Below are 15661 nucleotides of genomic sequence, written 5' to 3'. Positions count from 1 at the left end.
AATAACCCCCTCCCCCTCAACCAATGCATGGCGGGAAGAGCGAGTGTGGAAAGAGTTTGAGTGGTGGAGAGCATGGGGGAGGGAGGAGGCATGTAGAGCCACGTGTGTGGCTATCTCCCCCCCCCCCCCCTTTTTTTCCTATATGACCCCCCCTGAAGCTTGTGAGGGGGGGAGAAAGGACATGCTATTGCTACCACTTGAAAACGCCGTGCTGCTTGTCGCTGCCCTGTGGAAGCCGTCGCCAGGCCGCCACCTCTGCCCCCATCATCATCATCATCACCACCATCCTTGTCATCTTCATCATCATCATCCCCATCATCCTCTCCATCATCCACTTTCTCTCTCCACGTCACGTTCCCTGACAGGAGTTGGAAGCTTCTAAATTAAAGCCTCCATAAGCCCTGTTCTCCCATGCATTGCGGGTTTTTCTTAAAACCGCATTCTGTAAGGGTCGTGTCCTGCGCAGAGGAGAAGATCTCGATCAGAGAGGATTCGTAATGCGTAAGAGACCCAAGAGGAAGTTGTCGAACCGAGATTTAATGGCCCCCAAGCAAAAGACGTGAGGCACACACGCAGGAGCTTCCACTCTGAGTTCGCGTGTGGATAACACCCCGAACCTCAATGCCCAGGTTCTTAAAAATTGATTTCGCATGAAAAGAATGCACTAGGCATGTCCAATTCTCGTAGGCAAGTTTAATTACATTTGGAAATTTTAATTGCTCACCCGATTTACAAGATTTAGTTGCATGATGTGCATTTGAAATTGCTTGCACTTCCAAGTTGCAATCCTGAATACATATTGCATAAGTTAAAAGGTGGATTTATCTAATGCATCCTTAATTGCCTCACGAAAAAGGAACAGCACATAATGCACTTAGGTAATAATTTCCTCGTCGTGACTTGTGCATGAGATATCCTTAGACGCCCATTGAATGTTGTCCAAAAATAGTCGCAATGCATGGAAAGGAATTTATGAACTTGTAAATTGCATGCGATGATAGTTCATTTTTGCAACAGGTTAAGTGCTAAAGGAAAGATTAATTTAATGTTGGACTCATGGTATTCGCTCATGCATGGAGTTCTTTTATCAAAGTTTGTATTTAGAAAAGGATGCATTTTCATATTAAAGCTTGAATTCAATGCATTAAACAAAGGGTTTATAGGCATAGTTCTTGATGTAAATCAACGTAGGGTTTATACGAGTTAGCTCTAAATTGTCAATCATTATAGTTTGGGCAAGGAAAAGTAACGATCATTGTAGAACTTATAGCTGCATAGAAGGAAAAAGTCTATGAATTGCATATTTACATGGAGTGTTATATCTTGCAATTATTTACATCTTTTGGGAAAAGTATTTGTATCTCTAAGGAAAGATCACCTCTTGTCGCAAGACAATTAGATCAATTAGGTAAATCGCTTGTAATGGTGTAACTCAAATGATAATCACCTCAATGCGCTAGGTAGAGCTAAGACGCGATAAAATTCTGCCTAGTATCGCACTCGAAAAACTGACTTAGTATTTGCGACCTCAAAGGTCCTACCCAGATTCACGGAATGTTAGGGTTAGCTAAACGCCTATGCAAGAACAATCTAGGGTTCTTACCCTAAGGATCAATTGGCCAAATACTAGACTTCCATTTGAATTTAGAAACCCTAGGGCCAAAGTGTTATCGGCCTAGCACGGTTAGGGTTGGATTGGGTCAAGAGGACTCCCAAACCTACATCTTGACCAAATGTATTTTTGACCAAGGAATACCGTGTGATGGAAGAAATAATCCCACAAGTTAGGTGCGACACTTGTCTCGTGCAACAAGTTGCAACATCGCATGGTTTTGTGTTTAAATCACAAAATAGTATTGCTACTCCTTAGAACAAGTCTAGCGAGTTCTAAGCGCAAGTCTAATTTGCAAGAGGATGAGTGATCATCCTACTACATCACCCTTCCTTAGGGCTGATTTGCTAAGTTAGGGTAATTATGAATTGCCTAGCAAGCAACTGACCAATCAAGTGAGGACAATGGGGTTGTCCAGGATTTATTGACCTTAATCTAAGGAAACCTAAGGTATTGATAAATTTGGTTAACAGGGTATAAACCCTAACCCTAGGAAAAAGGATAAACTAGCAACACAGCTTACAAAACCCTTGGGATCTTGCCAAGTCGCAATTGATCTCGAAACGAATATTGGATGTATTCAGAAGGAAGGATTCACACCTTAGCAGTTGGCTGAACAAACGACCACTGGATTGATTGTGTTTGTACAGTTAGGAGCACTGTTTGTACTTCTTTGCTCAAGGAACTAAAGCTGGAAAAATAATTAATGCTTCAGGTTGAAGACTTGGAGGGAGAGGCAGCATCAGTTACCCCCGATTGTCTGCATGACCCTATCCAAGGGGGTTGTTAGCCGTGCTGGGTACGTGGACTGAACCTGCCACGAGAGGTCTCTCCGTGGGTGCTACTTGGAGCAGGAGGACGCTTGGGTGCCAAGGGGGACTCTGGCCATAAATCCCTTGCCTCCGGATCCTGCACAAGAGGCCAACGTGACTCGAGATTGGATCTCAAGGCCCGCATACTAGTCTACGGGCGGAAACTTGGAATAGCGATCCCTGAGGATTGTTGGAATTGCCTTCGGGCAGATTATGGAATTGCCTTCGAGCGGATTATGGAATAGCCTTCGAGCTGGATTATATGATGTATTCCAAAGACTGATAAATAAGATCAATTGTTGAGAAGGAACTTGCTTGACATTGTTTTTCTATGTTAGTGCCTAAGTTACGTGAAGGAACCAATGGTTAATTGGTTAATTAAGGAAGCTGGTTTTGCTTGTCAAACTAAATGTGGTAGGTAATTAGATAACTAAAGCAATTGAGGAAAGTGCGGTGGATGTGACCATAGGTCCGTCCTACGGAAAGGTGGTCCCGGTTGACCGGGAACTTTTCTCAAAGAAATTGACAGCAAGGTAACGATGACCTAGAATCTAGAAAGCTAGAGTTCCCGATTTATACTGTTTTATGGGAATGGAATGGGACTATGCCTTATGGGCAGAGAGGTCGAGCTTCACATCCCTCTCGTTTCCCATTCTCCTTGAACCAAGTGCAGTATAAATCCGCTTCGACCCTTATGCTTTTGCGTAAAGTAGTTTGTCCGAGCTCGACGCTAGATACCTCCGATGAACTTGACCATTAGGGAAACCCTGATTCAGGTCGATCCTACGTGGGAACGGTTGGAATGCTTCCGCTTCGTGGCAGACTCGGGAATACCTAGATCGCAAACCACGTGACATTCCATGGGAGTGCCGGGCGGCACTTTCTGGACTCTCTTCCCAAGATGGGCTACTAAGACGTATCCTACAAGTGGACAGGGGGACACGTTACACCAACTAAGGATATAATTATCAAGTTCAAGAGACTTTCTGGTTTTTGTCATTCCCATGAGTTTTGTGTCTCTAGAAAAATAGATGATCATTTGCAATATTTAAGGTTGTGTTTCAAGAAATGTAAGATGCTCGATATGCCCTTGAATCCACTTAGGCCAGGATTTGCTACCAAAACAAGAGTTTTGTTGGGGCATATATTGTTTGAAGAAGGAATGTCAATAGATCCAAGAAAGATTTCAAACATAACACTAATTGTTTGCTATTGTTTGAAGAAGGAATGTCAATAGATCCGAGAACTATGGTGGATGGAGCAAGACAGCAAGAGTGAAAGACACCGTATCTGGGAATTCTAACAATCACAATGTGTGACCAGCCTTCCCTTATTCAAATACCACTGAAAGAATAAAGTGACTGTGATGAACACCCACCACATGCAGTGTACATGTATTATTAGTATAATAAATACACAAGCAGTTAAACAAAGGTACCTTTATCCCCAACAATCTACCACTTAAAGGCGAATGTGCCCCTTGTGAGAAGAGAACAAGGAAAAAGTGATAAAGTACAATAGCATGAGGAATAGACGTCATCTCATTCTACACCCATCATCTTCCTAAGGAAGACAAAACATTTCACTGAGAGACTTTTAGTCAAAAAATCTGTAGGATTCTTGTCAGTCAAGATCTTAAATAAGCTCAACAAACTTGTCCTCTACCACCTCCATGATGATGAAGTGATAGCGCACTTCAATGTGCTTTGTCTTCACATGGAAGATCAATGGATTTTTGGCCAATTGAAATGCACTCATAGAATCTGAATGCAATGTAGGGACCACATTAGTAATACTGAGGTTTGCCACCAAACGGCTAACCAGAGAGCCGTTTGGTCGTAGACCTTAGTATTACTAATGTGGTAGCCCTTCCCCCTTGGGTGTGGATGGGCACTTGGTCGTGATTTCAGATAAATAGTGTCTTGATGGGCTACACATGAAATAAGTGATGGGCATTTGATCGTATATTCACTTGCACAATGTCCTAATACGCTAATTGTTTGCTATTGTTTGAAGAAGGAATCTCCAGGAACCCACACTCTCTCTCTCCAACCACCCTAGTCTATTTATCTCGTCATGAATTTCTTCACCCTTTACAATTGTTTTTACATCTCCATATGCTTTCAAGGCACAAGTAAAGGAAATTGTAGTGGAGTAGTGCCCCTCATATTTCATCTTATTGAAACATTTCAATGGCTCCTTCCCTTGCCCATGCTGTGAATACCCTACACTCACCCTACAATTCATGCACTCCAAGACACTACATAGTGCATAGGAAGCTTGTCCAAGAGCTCGTGCACTTCTACAAGTGCACCACATTTGGCACACATGTCCACCAAAGAATTGCCAAGCACAATATTTTGCCCTAGCCACCCCAATCTAATGATCCAATCACAAATTTGTTTGCCTTCGTCAAGTGCTTCTACATTGGCACATGCTTTTAAGGCACAAATAAAGGTGATTAAAGTGGGGGAAGTGTCCCTCATGTTGCATCTTATTGAAACATTTCAATGCTTCCTTACCTTGCCTGTGTTGTGCAACTATTGCATTCCAAGTGACTACATCTTGGACAGGAAGTTCATCCAACACTCCTTGTGTTTTTCCCAATGTACCACAAGTGGCACATATGTTCGCCAAAGCATTACTAACAAGTACAACATATTTCTCCAACAACTTTGATCTAACAATCTCATCATAAATTCATTCACCCCTATCAAGTTCTTCTACACAAGTATAGGCTTCTAATGCACATGTAAAGGTGACTGAATGTGAAAAGTGACCTTTTTGTTGCATTTATCAAAGCATTTTAGAGCTTCATCATCATGGCCATTTTGTGCATATCATGCAATCAGTGCAGGTCATGAAAATCTATCCATAAACAATACCTTCTTTAGGGTACTTGTGCTGCTTTTGCAAGAGCACCACATTTAGCATGCATAGTTATCAAAGTGCTTGTAGCATAGGGGCTTCTTTCAAGTAAGTGTCGTTTGCAAATGTCCTCATGTAGCCTTGTGCCCTTGAATAGATTGGTTTGCTTTGCACAAGCCTTCAAAAGTCCCACAAAATGAGCAGCCTCCTCTCAAAAGATAGCTCCTTTCTCCTCTTGAGGCTCCACTTCGTTCAATTCAAGTATCAACATTGATTCATTTTTCTAAGCTCTTCAAAAACCTAGGTTGGATTGTACTAGCAATCCAACCACAAGGCCTCTGCTGTCACTTTGTGCTTGAAATCTAGAGACGTTTGCACTGGCCCTGCGATTGTAATGGGGTGAGAGAAAAAGCCATGTCTCTATGATAGCTCATAATGAGGATTTTATTTGGGGCTCTCAAATAGACACATCCCGGGCATACTCCCCTCCCCATTGCTCCCCCATTGTGTCTCTAAGAATTTCGGAATAAAACAACCCATAATGTGGATTTACATTGAGCATATTTATAAACCCCTTTTGTTTTTAGAAAACTATAAGTCAACATAATAGATATATCCTTTCTTTTGAACTCACGTGGTATCTTACATGTTCTATAAGGTGGACTCCTTGGGCTACATTCCGTGTGTCTCTTGACACAATTAAATCTTTTGCTACTCAAATCTGAGAGTTTTGGTGCTTATTTGTTGCTCCAGCATAGGCAAAGACTCTCCACTTGTTTGGTTGAAAGGGGTCGGTTCCATGCCTAGCAAACCTGCATCAAGCTCATCCTGATGAAGAAGGGTCTTTGGGCCATTACCAATGGCAAGGAGAAGAAGCCTCGGGATGCGGACCTTGCAGTTACTTGGCAAAAGAATGATGACAAAGCACATGCCATTATTAAGCTGGAATTGGATGACAACTACATCCACCATGTGGATACCTGTGAAACCTCGAATGATATATGGAAGAGATTAGATACTTTGTTTGGTGCACAATCAAAGTCATCTAAGTATGGATTACTGATTGAAATTTTCAAGCTAGATATGAAATCAAACACATGTCTTGAAACTCACTTAAACTCCATGGAAAGTCTCTTAACTCAGCTTGCATGAGTTGATCTCAAGATGTATGAAGTCATTTGTATTGGTGTGTTGTTAAAAAGCCCGCCTCTTGACTATAATAATGTGTCAACTACATTGATCAACATGTCTAGTCCTAAATTGGTTGACATTAAGGCCTCCTTGCTAGAAGAAGAAAATCCAAAGAAGAACCAAGCACCTCTAAAGATGAACAAATGCTATATGTAGGTACCATGTACAAGGGCAAGAAAGATCAACTAATATGTGACTTCTGCAAAAGAATCGGGTATATGGAGAAATTCTCTCATGCCAAGAAGAGGTCCCAAAAGTCCTATCTAGTTCTTCTTAAAGAAGAAGAAGACCACCAGGAGAAGGACAAGCGCCATCTGTCCTCCTATTATGATGGACTTTTTTAGCATTGTATTGCCTAGCCCTAATGCTTTTGACATAAGCTTGTAAACTCCTCAAGTAAACCTTGTATTATAGCCTTTGTACACTTTGTGAGGCCCCTGTTCTTACAGTCTTCGGATGTCCACCATGTCTTTGGTAGCCACACTTACCCTTTTCTGCATGACGGCCTCTAGTGTTTACCATGTTTGTGGTTTGCCCACACTTTGCAGGTGGTTGCTCACTAAAGCTTCTACACACTTTGTACTTCTCTGGTTGTGATTGAGGAGGGGTATTGAGATATTGGCAATCATACCTAGCTTAGACTCTTTGTATGGAGCAGTGTGGGCTAGTCAGGATGCAAAATCTCGTATGCACAATGGTGGAAATTGTAGCCTAGTCTATTCCTATAAAGCATTGTACTTGCTCTCTTTTTGAATGCAATGTCATAGTACTTTTGTACTTCTAGCAAAGTGTATGTGTCATTGTCAACACACAAGATTGTGTTAATGAGTCCAACCTCCATCTTGGAACCTAATTCACTTGTGTGACATTTGGTTTGACTCCCCAACAATGGAATCACTTTCTGGATTCTGTGGCCAATTATGCTTATGTTGAATATGTTTTTTTCAATTGTGGTCATGGAGGGCCCTTACAATTGCCTTTAGATGTAAACCTTAGACTACTATGGGGATTTATTGCTGACATGTCCTATTTTGGCCACTGATGAGACTAATTTGGGTTAGGAGTCACGTAGCACTTGATCACCTTCCTATTTTGTTGTGGATGCATAGGATCGTTCAACATCATATTCGTCAAATACCCCTTGCCATTTATCCAAGGGGGTTGGCCAATAATTTGATGCACTTAGGGTAGGGCTTGAGTAGCCCATATCCTTGGTCTAGTTTCCTAGTTCAGTTATGTGGCGAGTAAGGGTTTGTTTTCAATAGGTGTACTCAATGATGCATTTTTTGGTTTTATCTCATTAGGCCAAGAGGGCCATTTTAGTTGAATTTAATGCTTGATTCTTATTAGACAAAGAGAGCCGTTTGTTCTTCTAGAGAAATGTTTTATCCCATTAGGCCAAGAGGGCCATTTGGTTGTCTAGTGTTGGTGTAGTTAATGGGTTTTGTTTTAGTGGTGCACTAAACTGATTCGGCGAAGCCTGGAGGGAGGCTCTTGTTGTGCAGATGCTTCTTGTGGCCAAGTCCATGTGATATCCTTCCTTTATGAGCTTTTCCCTTTATGATGAATGGTTATGTGTATGTGGAGATTTTTATTTTATTGGGAATTAGCACTCAAGGCATGAAGTCATAGGGTTAGGTTAGGTGTGTCTAGGGAGGTCCAAGCAATTGTCTGCCTCCTGTGAAGGCATTGTCGAGCACTCTAAGAATTGTTTTGGAAGATACTCCTAGTGACCCTATTCTACTAAAAATTGGTAAATTAAAAGTATTTGAAAATAAAAGATCATGCTATAGGAGTCCTCACCTAGTAGGAGTTCTTGGTCCAATTGTCCGAGGGTAGCTAGGTAGTTTAGACCACCACTTAGGATGACTCCTTCGATAGTTCTTTTTAGCATGTTTGTGTTGGAGTAGTTCATTAGTGACTAGCTCTAGATCTCTGTCAAGTTATACTTGGCCTATCCCTTGTGGATCTTCATGCCTTGATTTGGTTAGGGGTTAGGGTGAGAGAGTTGTTCTTGTGTTTTGTTGTGTATTCTTCATTGAAGTAGCTTGATGCTTTTTATGGTTGGGGATGTCTAGGTCAATTTGTGGATTTGACAAGCTGAGTCACCTTATCCCGTGGTTGCCAATGAGAGTTGGATTTTGAGGCCCATTTTTTGAGAGAAAAAGTGGCCCAAGAGGCATAAAAGAGTCATTTTTTAATGGAAAATGAAACAAGTGCGGATCGATGAGTTGGAGTTTTCCTAGATGGATTTTAATGCCAAGAATCCAATGCAAGTCTCTATTCGTCAAATCAGAGGTCGTTTGAACCCCCATTTAATCCTCGCAAGGTTTTTTGTCATAAAGTAGCCAATGGATTTGAGAGCCAAAAGTGCGTGACAGAGGCCAGGTTGATAAATTTTGATGACATAAAGCCAAGTGTCTAGTCTGTTCGCGATTATGAGCTCGTTTGGCCCTCTGTTCTAGGCCGAAACCACTTCCGTTCAAGTATAAACAATCAAAGATGAACTAGATATTTTGAAGCTTAAAATTAATAGAGAGGTTAAGCTCTAATATTTCCATGATTTAGAGAGGGGGGCATCAGTCTTTTGTCACCCCATCAAAATCATCAATTTTGGGAAATTGTGGCTATTCGAATCAAGGATAGGTAGTATATAGGCAGCGAGTTACAAATTTTTCACTTCCTACCACCTATACGATCATGCAAAATGATGGGATGAAGAGAAAATTGTTGTTTTAGTCATTCTCTCTCTTCTCTCTCTTCTCTCTCTCTCTCTCCTCTTAATGCTTGTTCTCATGGCTAATTCTATGTGAGAGGGGTGGGCTGCTGAGATGAAATATTTTGAATATGGAACAATGTTGAAGCATTATGGAGCATAGATCAAAGGTAAAAAAGGCATCCACATCCATGGACAAGCGTCAGGGGCTTTCTGAATGTGAGATACGTATGGATTTTTATGCAGTTTAATGAGTAAGTGTGATTCTTCATTGTTTTACGATACATTTTGATTTCATATGATTGGAAATGTTTTCTATTTCTTGGAAATGATTTGTCTTTTTAGAAACATAAAAAAGAATAGCAAGTAGTGGCTGTTTAATAATTTAATGCTAAACATGCAAAACCCATAAAGTGCGGTTTTATGGCAAATCATGAGTTTTATGGGTTTTGTTAAGTCATATTGTGTTATTATAGTATGAAATGGTGAATGATTCTAATCATCTTATTTTTGAAAATAAAAAAATCATTTGTAAATAATAAAATAAATGAAGAAAAATGGATTTTATATGGAAAAAATAGATTTTCTGTATCAAAAAATTACAAAAAAATATGATTTGAATTTATGTTGGGGCTGGGGCATGAGGTCTAGTCTTAGCCTATCCCCATTTTTATGTTAAAATATGTATTCACTACTTTTTAATATGAAAAATACATTAAAAATACTATTTTCACCTACTAATGAATGCAAAACCATAAACGCTAGGAGAAAAGGATTGTGAGGAGTTAAGAATCCATTGAAATCTAATGTTATGCATACGTTGACATATAGGATTTTTTCATTTTAAGTCTTTAAAGAAGGGCAGTAGCATGAATTACTTCAGTGACGTCTTAGCAATGACGCACTGTGTTAGAGTGAAGTCATGAAAAGAATTGTTTGTGAACAGTTCGAACTGTTTGATCTATAAGTCTACATATTTGTGCACTTAAGGCCATTTAGCATTGCATTGCATTACATATATATGGTATTAGAAAAACATATTCTAGATGCATTACACTTAATTGTTACAATTATTGACCCGCATTGAGAATGTAAGGAGTCCCATGTTTGTCTCTCTTTGATGCTTAACTTCGAGAGATTAGACAATTACAACAGTAAGTTAGTGTGCCCTGATATCATCATGACGTATTTAGCCTCTGCAAAACATGAAATCTTATAAGCTATCATAGATTCATGGCTTTTTCTCTCACCCCATTGCAACCACAGGCCAGTGCAAAAGGTCTCTAGATTTCTGTTCTAGGCCGCAACCACTTCCGTTCAAGTATAGATAGTCAAAGATGAGATATTTTGAAGCTTAAAATTAATAGAGAGGTTAAGCTCTAATATTTCCATGATTTATAGAGGGGGGAATCAGTCTTTTGGTGCCCCATCAAAATCATCGATTTTGGGAAATTGTGGCTATTCCAATCAAGGACAGGTAGTATCTAGGCAGCAAGTTACAAAATTTTCACTTCCTATCACCTATACAATCATGCAATATGATGGAATGAACAGAAATTTATTGTTTTAGTCTCTCTCTCTCTCTCTCTCTCTCTCTCTCTCTCTCTCTCTCTCTCTCTCTCTCTCTCTCTCTCTCTCTCTCCTCTTAGTGCTTGTTCTCATGGCTAATTCTATGTGAGAGAGGGGTGTGCTGTTTAGATGAAAGATTTTGAACATGGAACAATATTGAAGCATTATGGAGCATAGATTAAAGGTAAAAAAGGCATCAATAGCCATGGACAAGTGCCAATAGCTTTCTGAATGTTAGATACGTATGGATTTTTATGCAGTTTAATGCGTAAGTGGGATTCTTCATTGTTTATGGATACATTTTGATTTCATATGATTGGAAATGATTTGTATTTATAGAAACATAAAAAAGAATAGCAAGTAGTGATTGTTTAATAATTTAAGGCTAAACATGAAAAATCCATAAAGTGCGATTTTATGGCAAATCATGAATTTTATGGGTTTTGTTAAGTCATATTGTATTCTTATAATATGAAATGGTGAATGATGACAAAACCCAGTATTTCTAATCATCTTATTTTTGAAAGTAAAAAAATAATTTATAAATACTAAAATAAATCAAGAAAAATGGATTTTATATGGAGAAAGTAGATTTTATGTATCAAGAAATTACAAAAAATTATGATATGAATGTATGTTGGAGCTAGCGCATGAGGTTTAGTCTTAGCCTATCCCCATTTTTATGTTAAAGTATGCATTCACTACTTTTTAATATGCAAAATACATTAAAAATACTCTTTTCACCTACCAACAAATGCAAAACCATAAACGCTAGGGGAAAAGGATTGTGAGAGTTAAGAATCCATTGAAATCTAATGTTATGCATATGTTGACATATAGGATTTGTTCATTTTAAGTCTTTAAAGAAGGGCTGCAGCATGAATTACTTCAGTGATGTCTTAACAACGACGCACTACATTAGAGTGAAGTCATGAAAAGAATTGTTTGTGCACAATTCGAACTGTTTGATCTATAAGTTTACATATTTGTGCACTTAAGGGCATTTAGCTTTGCATTGCATTACATATACATGGTATTAGAAAAACAAATCCTAGATGCATTACACTTGAATGTTACAATTATTGACCCGCATTGAGAGCGTAAGGAGTCCCATGTTGTAGGATAGTACACTCGTTCCCTTTGGGGCTTGATTTGGTAAGGATTGAATTATCTCCTAAAATGAATATATAGAGACACTATGTTTTGCATGTGCTATATGTTTGGACACTGCATCTTGGGGCCAATCTCTGAGGTATAAGAGAGTTATAGTGGGGCAACAATAATCTACTTGGGGGGTGCTCCTTGTGTATGTGATAGGAGTTGCTAGACACCAATCTGTTTGAAAACTCAGATTGTTTGGAGTTGAGAAGGGATTCGTTGGACTATGAACAATACAAATGCATGTCTAAGTTAGATCAATGTTTTTGGCCTCCAGACACTCCTAGCCACGAGGCCGTGGGGTGTTTTGGTTGAGCATAGAGGCCCTTGGCTAGAGCCCTAAAGCTAGTATCAGGCCCATTTTTAGTCCTAACAATAGCAAGTCCAAGTTTGCACTTTTGAAGTATGAAGTGGAATACTTAGGTCATATTGTGGAAGAGCAAGGAATTAGAGTGGATCCAAACAAAGTGAAATGTATCAAGGAATAGCTTACCCCTACAAATTCAACATCTTTGAGACGATTCCTTAGATTATGTTCTTTTTATAGAAGGTTCATCAAGAATTATGCTCATCTGGCAGCTCCATTGACAGATAGGCTTAAAAAATAAGCTTTCTATTAGGACTCCATTGTTGAAAAAAGCTTTAATGACTTGAAATATCTTTTAATTTTAGCACTTATTCTTGCATGTGCATGAACTTCTCTAAGGGGTTTATCATACACGTGGATGCTCACGGAAGAGGAGTAGGGGCTATTTTATATCATGATCATTGAGTCATAGCTTATGAGAGTCGAAAGCTTGACGACTCTTCTAATTTTAGCACCTATTCTTGCATGCGCCTGAACTTCTCTAAGGGGTTTATCATATGTGTGGATGCTTATGGAAGAGGAGTAGGAGCTATTTATATCAAGACCATTGAGTCATAGCTTATGAGAGCCGAAAGCTTGACAACAAGGAGCACTAACTACATGTTTATGAGAGCAAGAGATGTTAGCAATATTACATGCTATTAAAAAATGGCATCACTATATCTATGGCAACCATTTCAAAGTCAAAAGTGATCATTGTATGTTGAAACAGTTTCTTTCACAACCCAATTTGTCTCCCAAGCAAAGAAGATGGTTGGCCACTCTTCAAGGATATGACTTTGAGATATCATATATAGTTGGAAAAGATAATGTGGTAGTGAATGCTTTGTCAAGAATGTTGGTATATTCCATTTCCACTCTTTTCAACGTACATAAAGATTGGATCCATAACATTCAGGAAGAGTACTTACTTAATGAGCGAGCATTCAAAATGATAAAGTAATTTTAGCAAGGCCAAGGAGAAGAGTATCCAAATTATAAGTGGTATAACAGATTCCTTTGGTATCATGGATGGGTCTATTTGACTCCTCATTCATCTTTGAAAGACAATATTTTGCGAGACATGCACTCTTTAGTTTTAGTGAGCCATCATGGTTTGTTCAAGACATTTGATAATATCCATAAGAGCTTTTATTGGAAAGGCATTTGGAGGGATGTTAAAGATTATGTCATGAGATGTCTTCCATGTCAATGAAACAAGGATTACACACTCCTATTTGATGGATTTCTTTAGCTACTACCTATTTCTCATGGAAAGTAGACCGATATTTGTTGAGATAGTAAGCTCAACATCTGCAGACATTGATGATGTACTACCTGGTTAGATGGGTTTGCATATCTACACTTACCATGTTGGTGGTCATTATGATCCTCACATTTCCACTGACTTACCACTTATTATATTTAGTTTATTGTACATACCTACAACTTGCATAGTTGTGGCACCAATCAATTTAGTATAGAATACACTATTAGTGAATTTGTGAAATTTCCACAAGTTTAGGACTCATGGTCAAAACTTTCTCTTTGCTAGAACTCTCACACCTTTGCTCCAAATTTATTGTTCAATGGCTCAATAGGTTTCAAGTTTCATAAGATTTCCAATTATGTGTCACATGATAGCTTTGTGAAACTTAAATATGTCTTTTTGGAGTCCCAATATTCTAAATAATGAAGAATGGGACTTGAAAGATTTCCAAATTCAATAAAATTGTGTTATAGTTAGTTATACATTATTTGAGTTAGTAGGCCACTTTTTTTAATATTGTATCTTATCTACACTTTGTGTACATTGTATTGTACATGGAAGAATAATAAAAAATCAGCAATAAATTTTTTTGGCATCCATCCCTATTCTTGTGTTCTTGAGTGACCTTTCTCTTGTGTGTAAGGTGTCTGTTTGGCACATTAGCTCAAGCAAGTGATCGTAGCCATTTTTAATTGGATTGCCAAGCCAACTCTTAAGAGTTGTTTTACTAAATAAATGATAAGTATCACTAATTTCAACAACTCCGTCTAACTTTCAAAGTATTTATGACATTATTTTATTGTAGTAGTTCAACTCCTTCAGTTACTTGTGGCCCTCCACTTTTCATTTTCTCGAGCACCTAAAAAATATTTATGTAAATAAAATATAAGGTTTCAACATAGATATTCAAGCTTCCTCTCATTCCATTGTGTTAACAAAATGTAATTTCTAGTGTTGTTAATGGTTTATTATTATTATAGTTATTACATATTATTTATTGTATAATGGATCATAATTCTTTCTCTAAACTTTAAAAATTCTAACTAAAACATAAAAAATTATACCCTTAATTTTCCCATAAGATATCATACTTTTTGTTGGTATAAAACATAATTTTTTATTTAATAAAAACCATAACTTTCTCTTTAAATAATTATTTTTTACTTTTAAGACATGTTAAATCCTTTCCAAAAATTTTGAAAATTTTTCAAAAGACCTTCAATAGTATAGAATTCATAAGAAAAATATTATATCTAATAATCGATCACCCATAGATTTTATAAAAATTTATATATACAAATTTAGAGCTTTTAAAAGCTTTTTAACCATATATAAATTTTTAAAAATAAAATTAATTATAAAAAATACTAAAAATAATTTAGAGTAGAAAGATAAGCTTTAAGACATTAGAGAAAATTTCTCAACTAGGAAAATTATAATTTCATACTATTTATTTTTATTAAACGAATCGAGTGCTTACTTGGAAACACACAAGTCAAAATTTTATCTTTGGAAGTACGCGTCCCACAGTCTAGCTAGGGAGTGGGGTCTGCTAATGCTCCACAACAATTCTCTTGATTTTCTAGTCTAAGGTTATGTTCCCAAAGTCACTACTATGGTCTTGCATTCTCCACACTTGAACAAGGCTTTGTTGTTTCTTTTAATTAAACCTTTAGTAACATAGGTTGGAAAGGAAGAGAAGAATCCTCTTTGTGACTGTCGATTGATCTGATTTGATTGGCATGATTTTGAGATGCCATAGATTGATGATGCCTTGCTACATGATTGATCTCTTTGATCAAAGCAAAGTGAGGAGTGATGATTTCATGTAGGTTGTGGTAAATTGTATACCCATATTCTAAATGGAGAGAGTGGCGACAATTAAGAAGAAGGATGGGATGATAGAGAGAGAATGAGACTTGATAATGACGACCCTCCTAATACTGCAATGATGACTCTTGGTACTGGTGTTGCCATTGATAATCTTTATCTCTCTCCTCATTATTGAATGTATAGACACATAGTGAAAATGACAATGATTTCGAAGGTGGTGATGATGATTCATAGTCATGGTGATGATCATGATAATCATTGCATTCTCTCTCTCCCTTCTTTTGCC

This window comes from Lygodium microphyllum, chromosome 29 (assembly GCF_053477565.2).
Source record: "Lygodium microphyllum isolate KBCC chromosome 29, Lygodium_microphyllum_v1.1.10, whole genome shotgun sequence".
Taxonomy (NCBI): domain Eukaryota; kingdom Viridiplantae; phylum Streptophyta; class Polypodiopsida; order Schizaeales; family Lygodiaceae; genus Lygodium; species Lygodium microphyllum.
The sequence above is the reverse complement of the archived record's forward strand: the minus strand, read 5'-3'. Positions refer to the sequence as shown.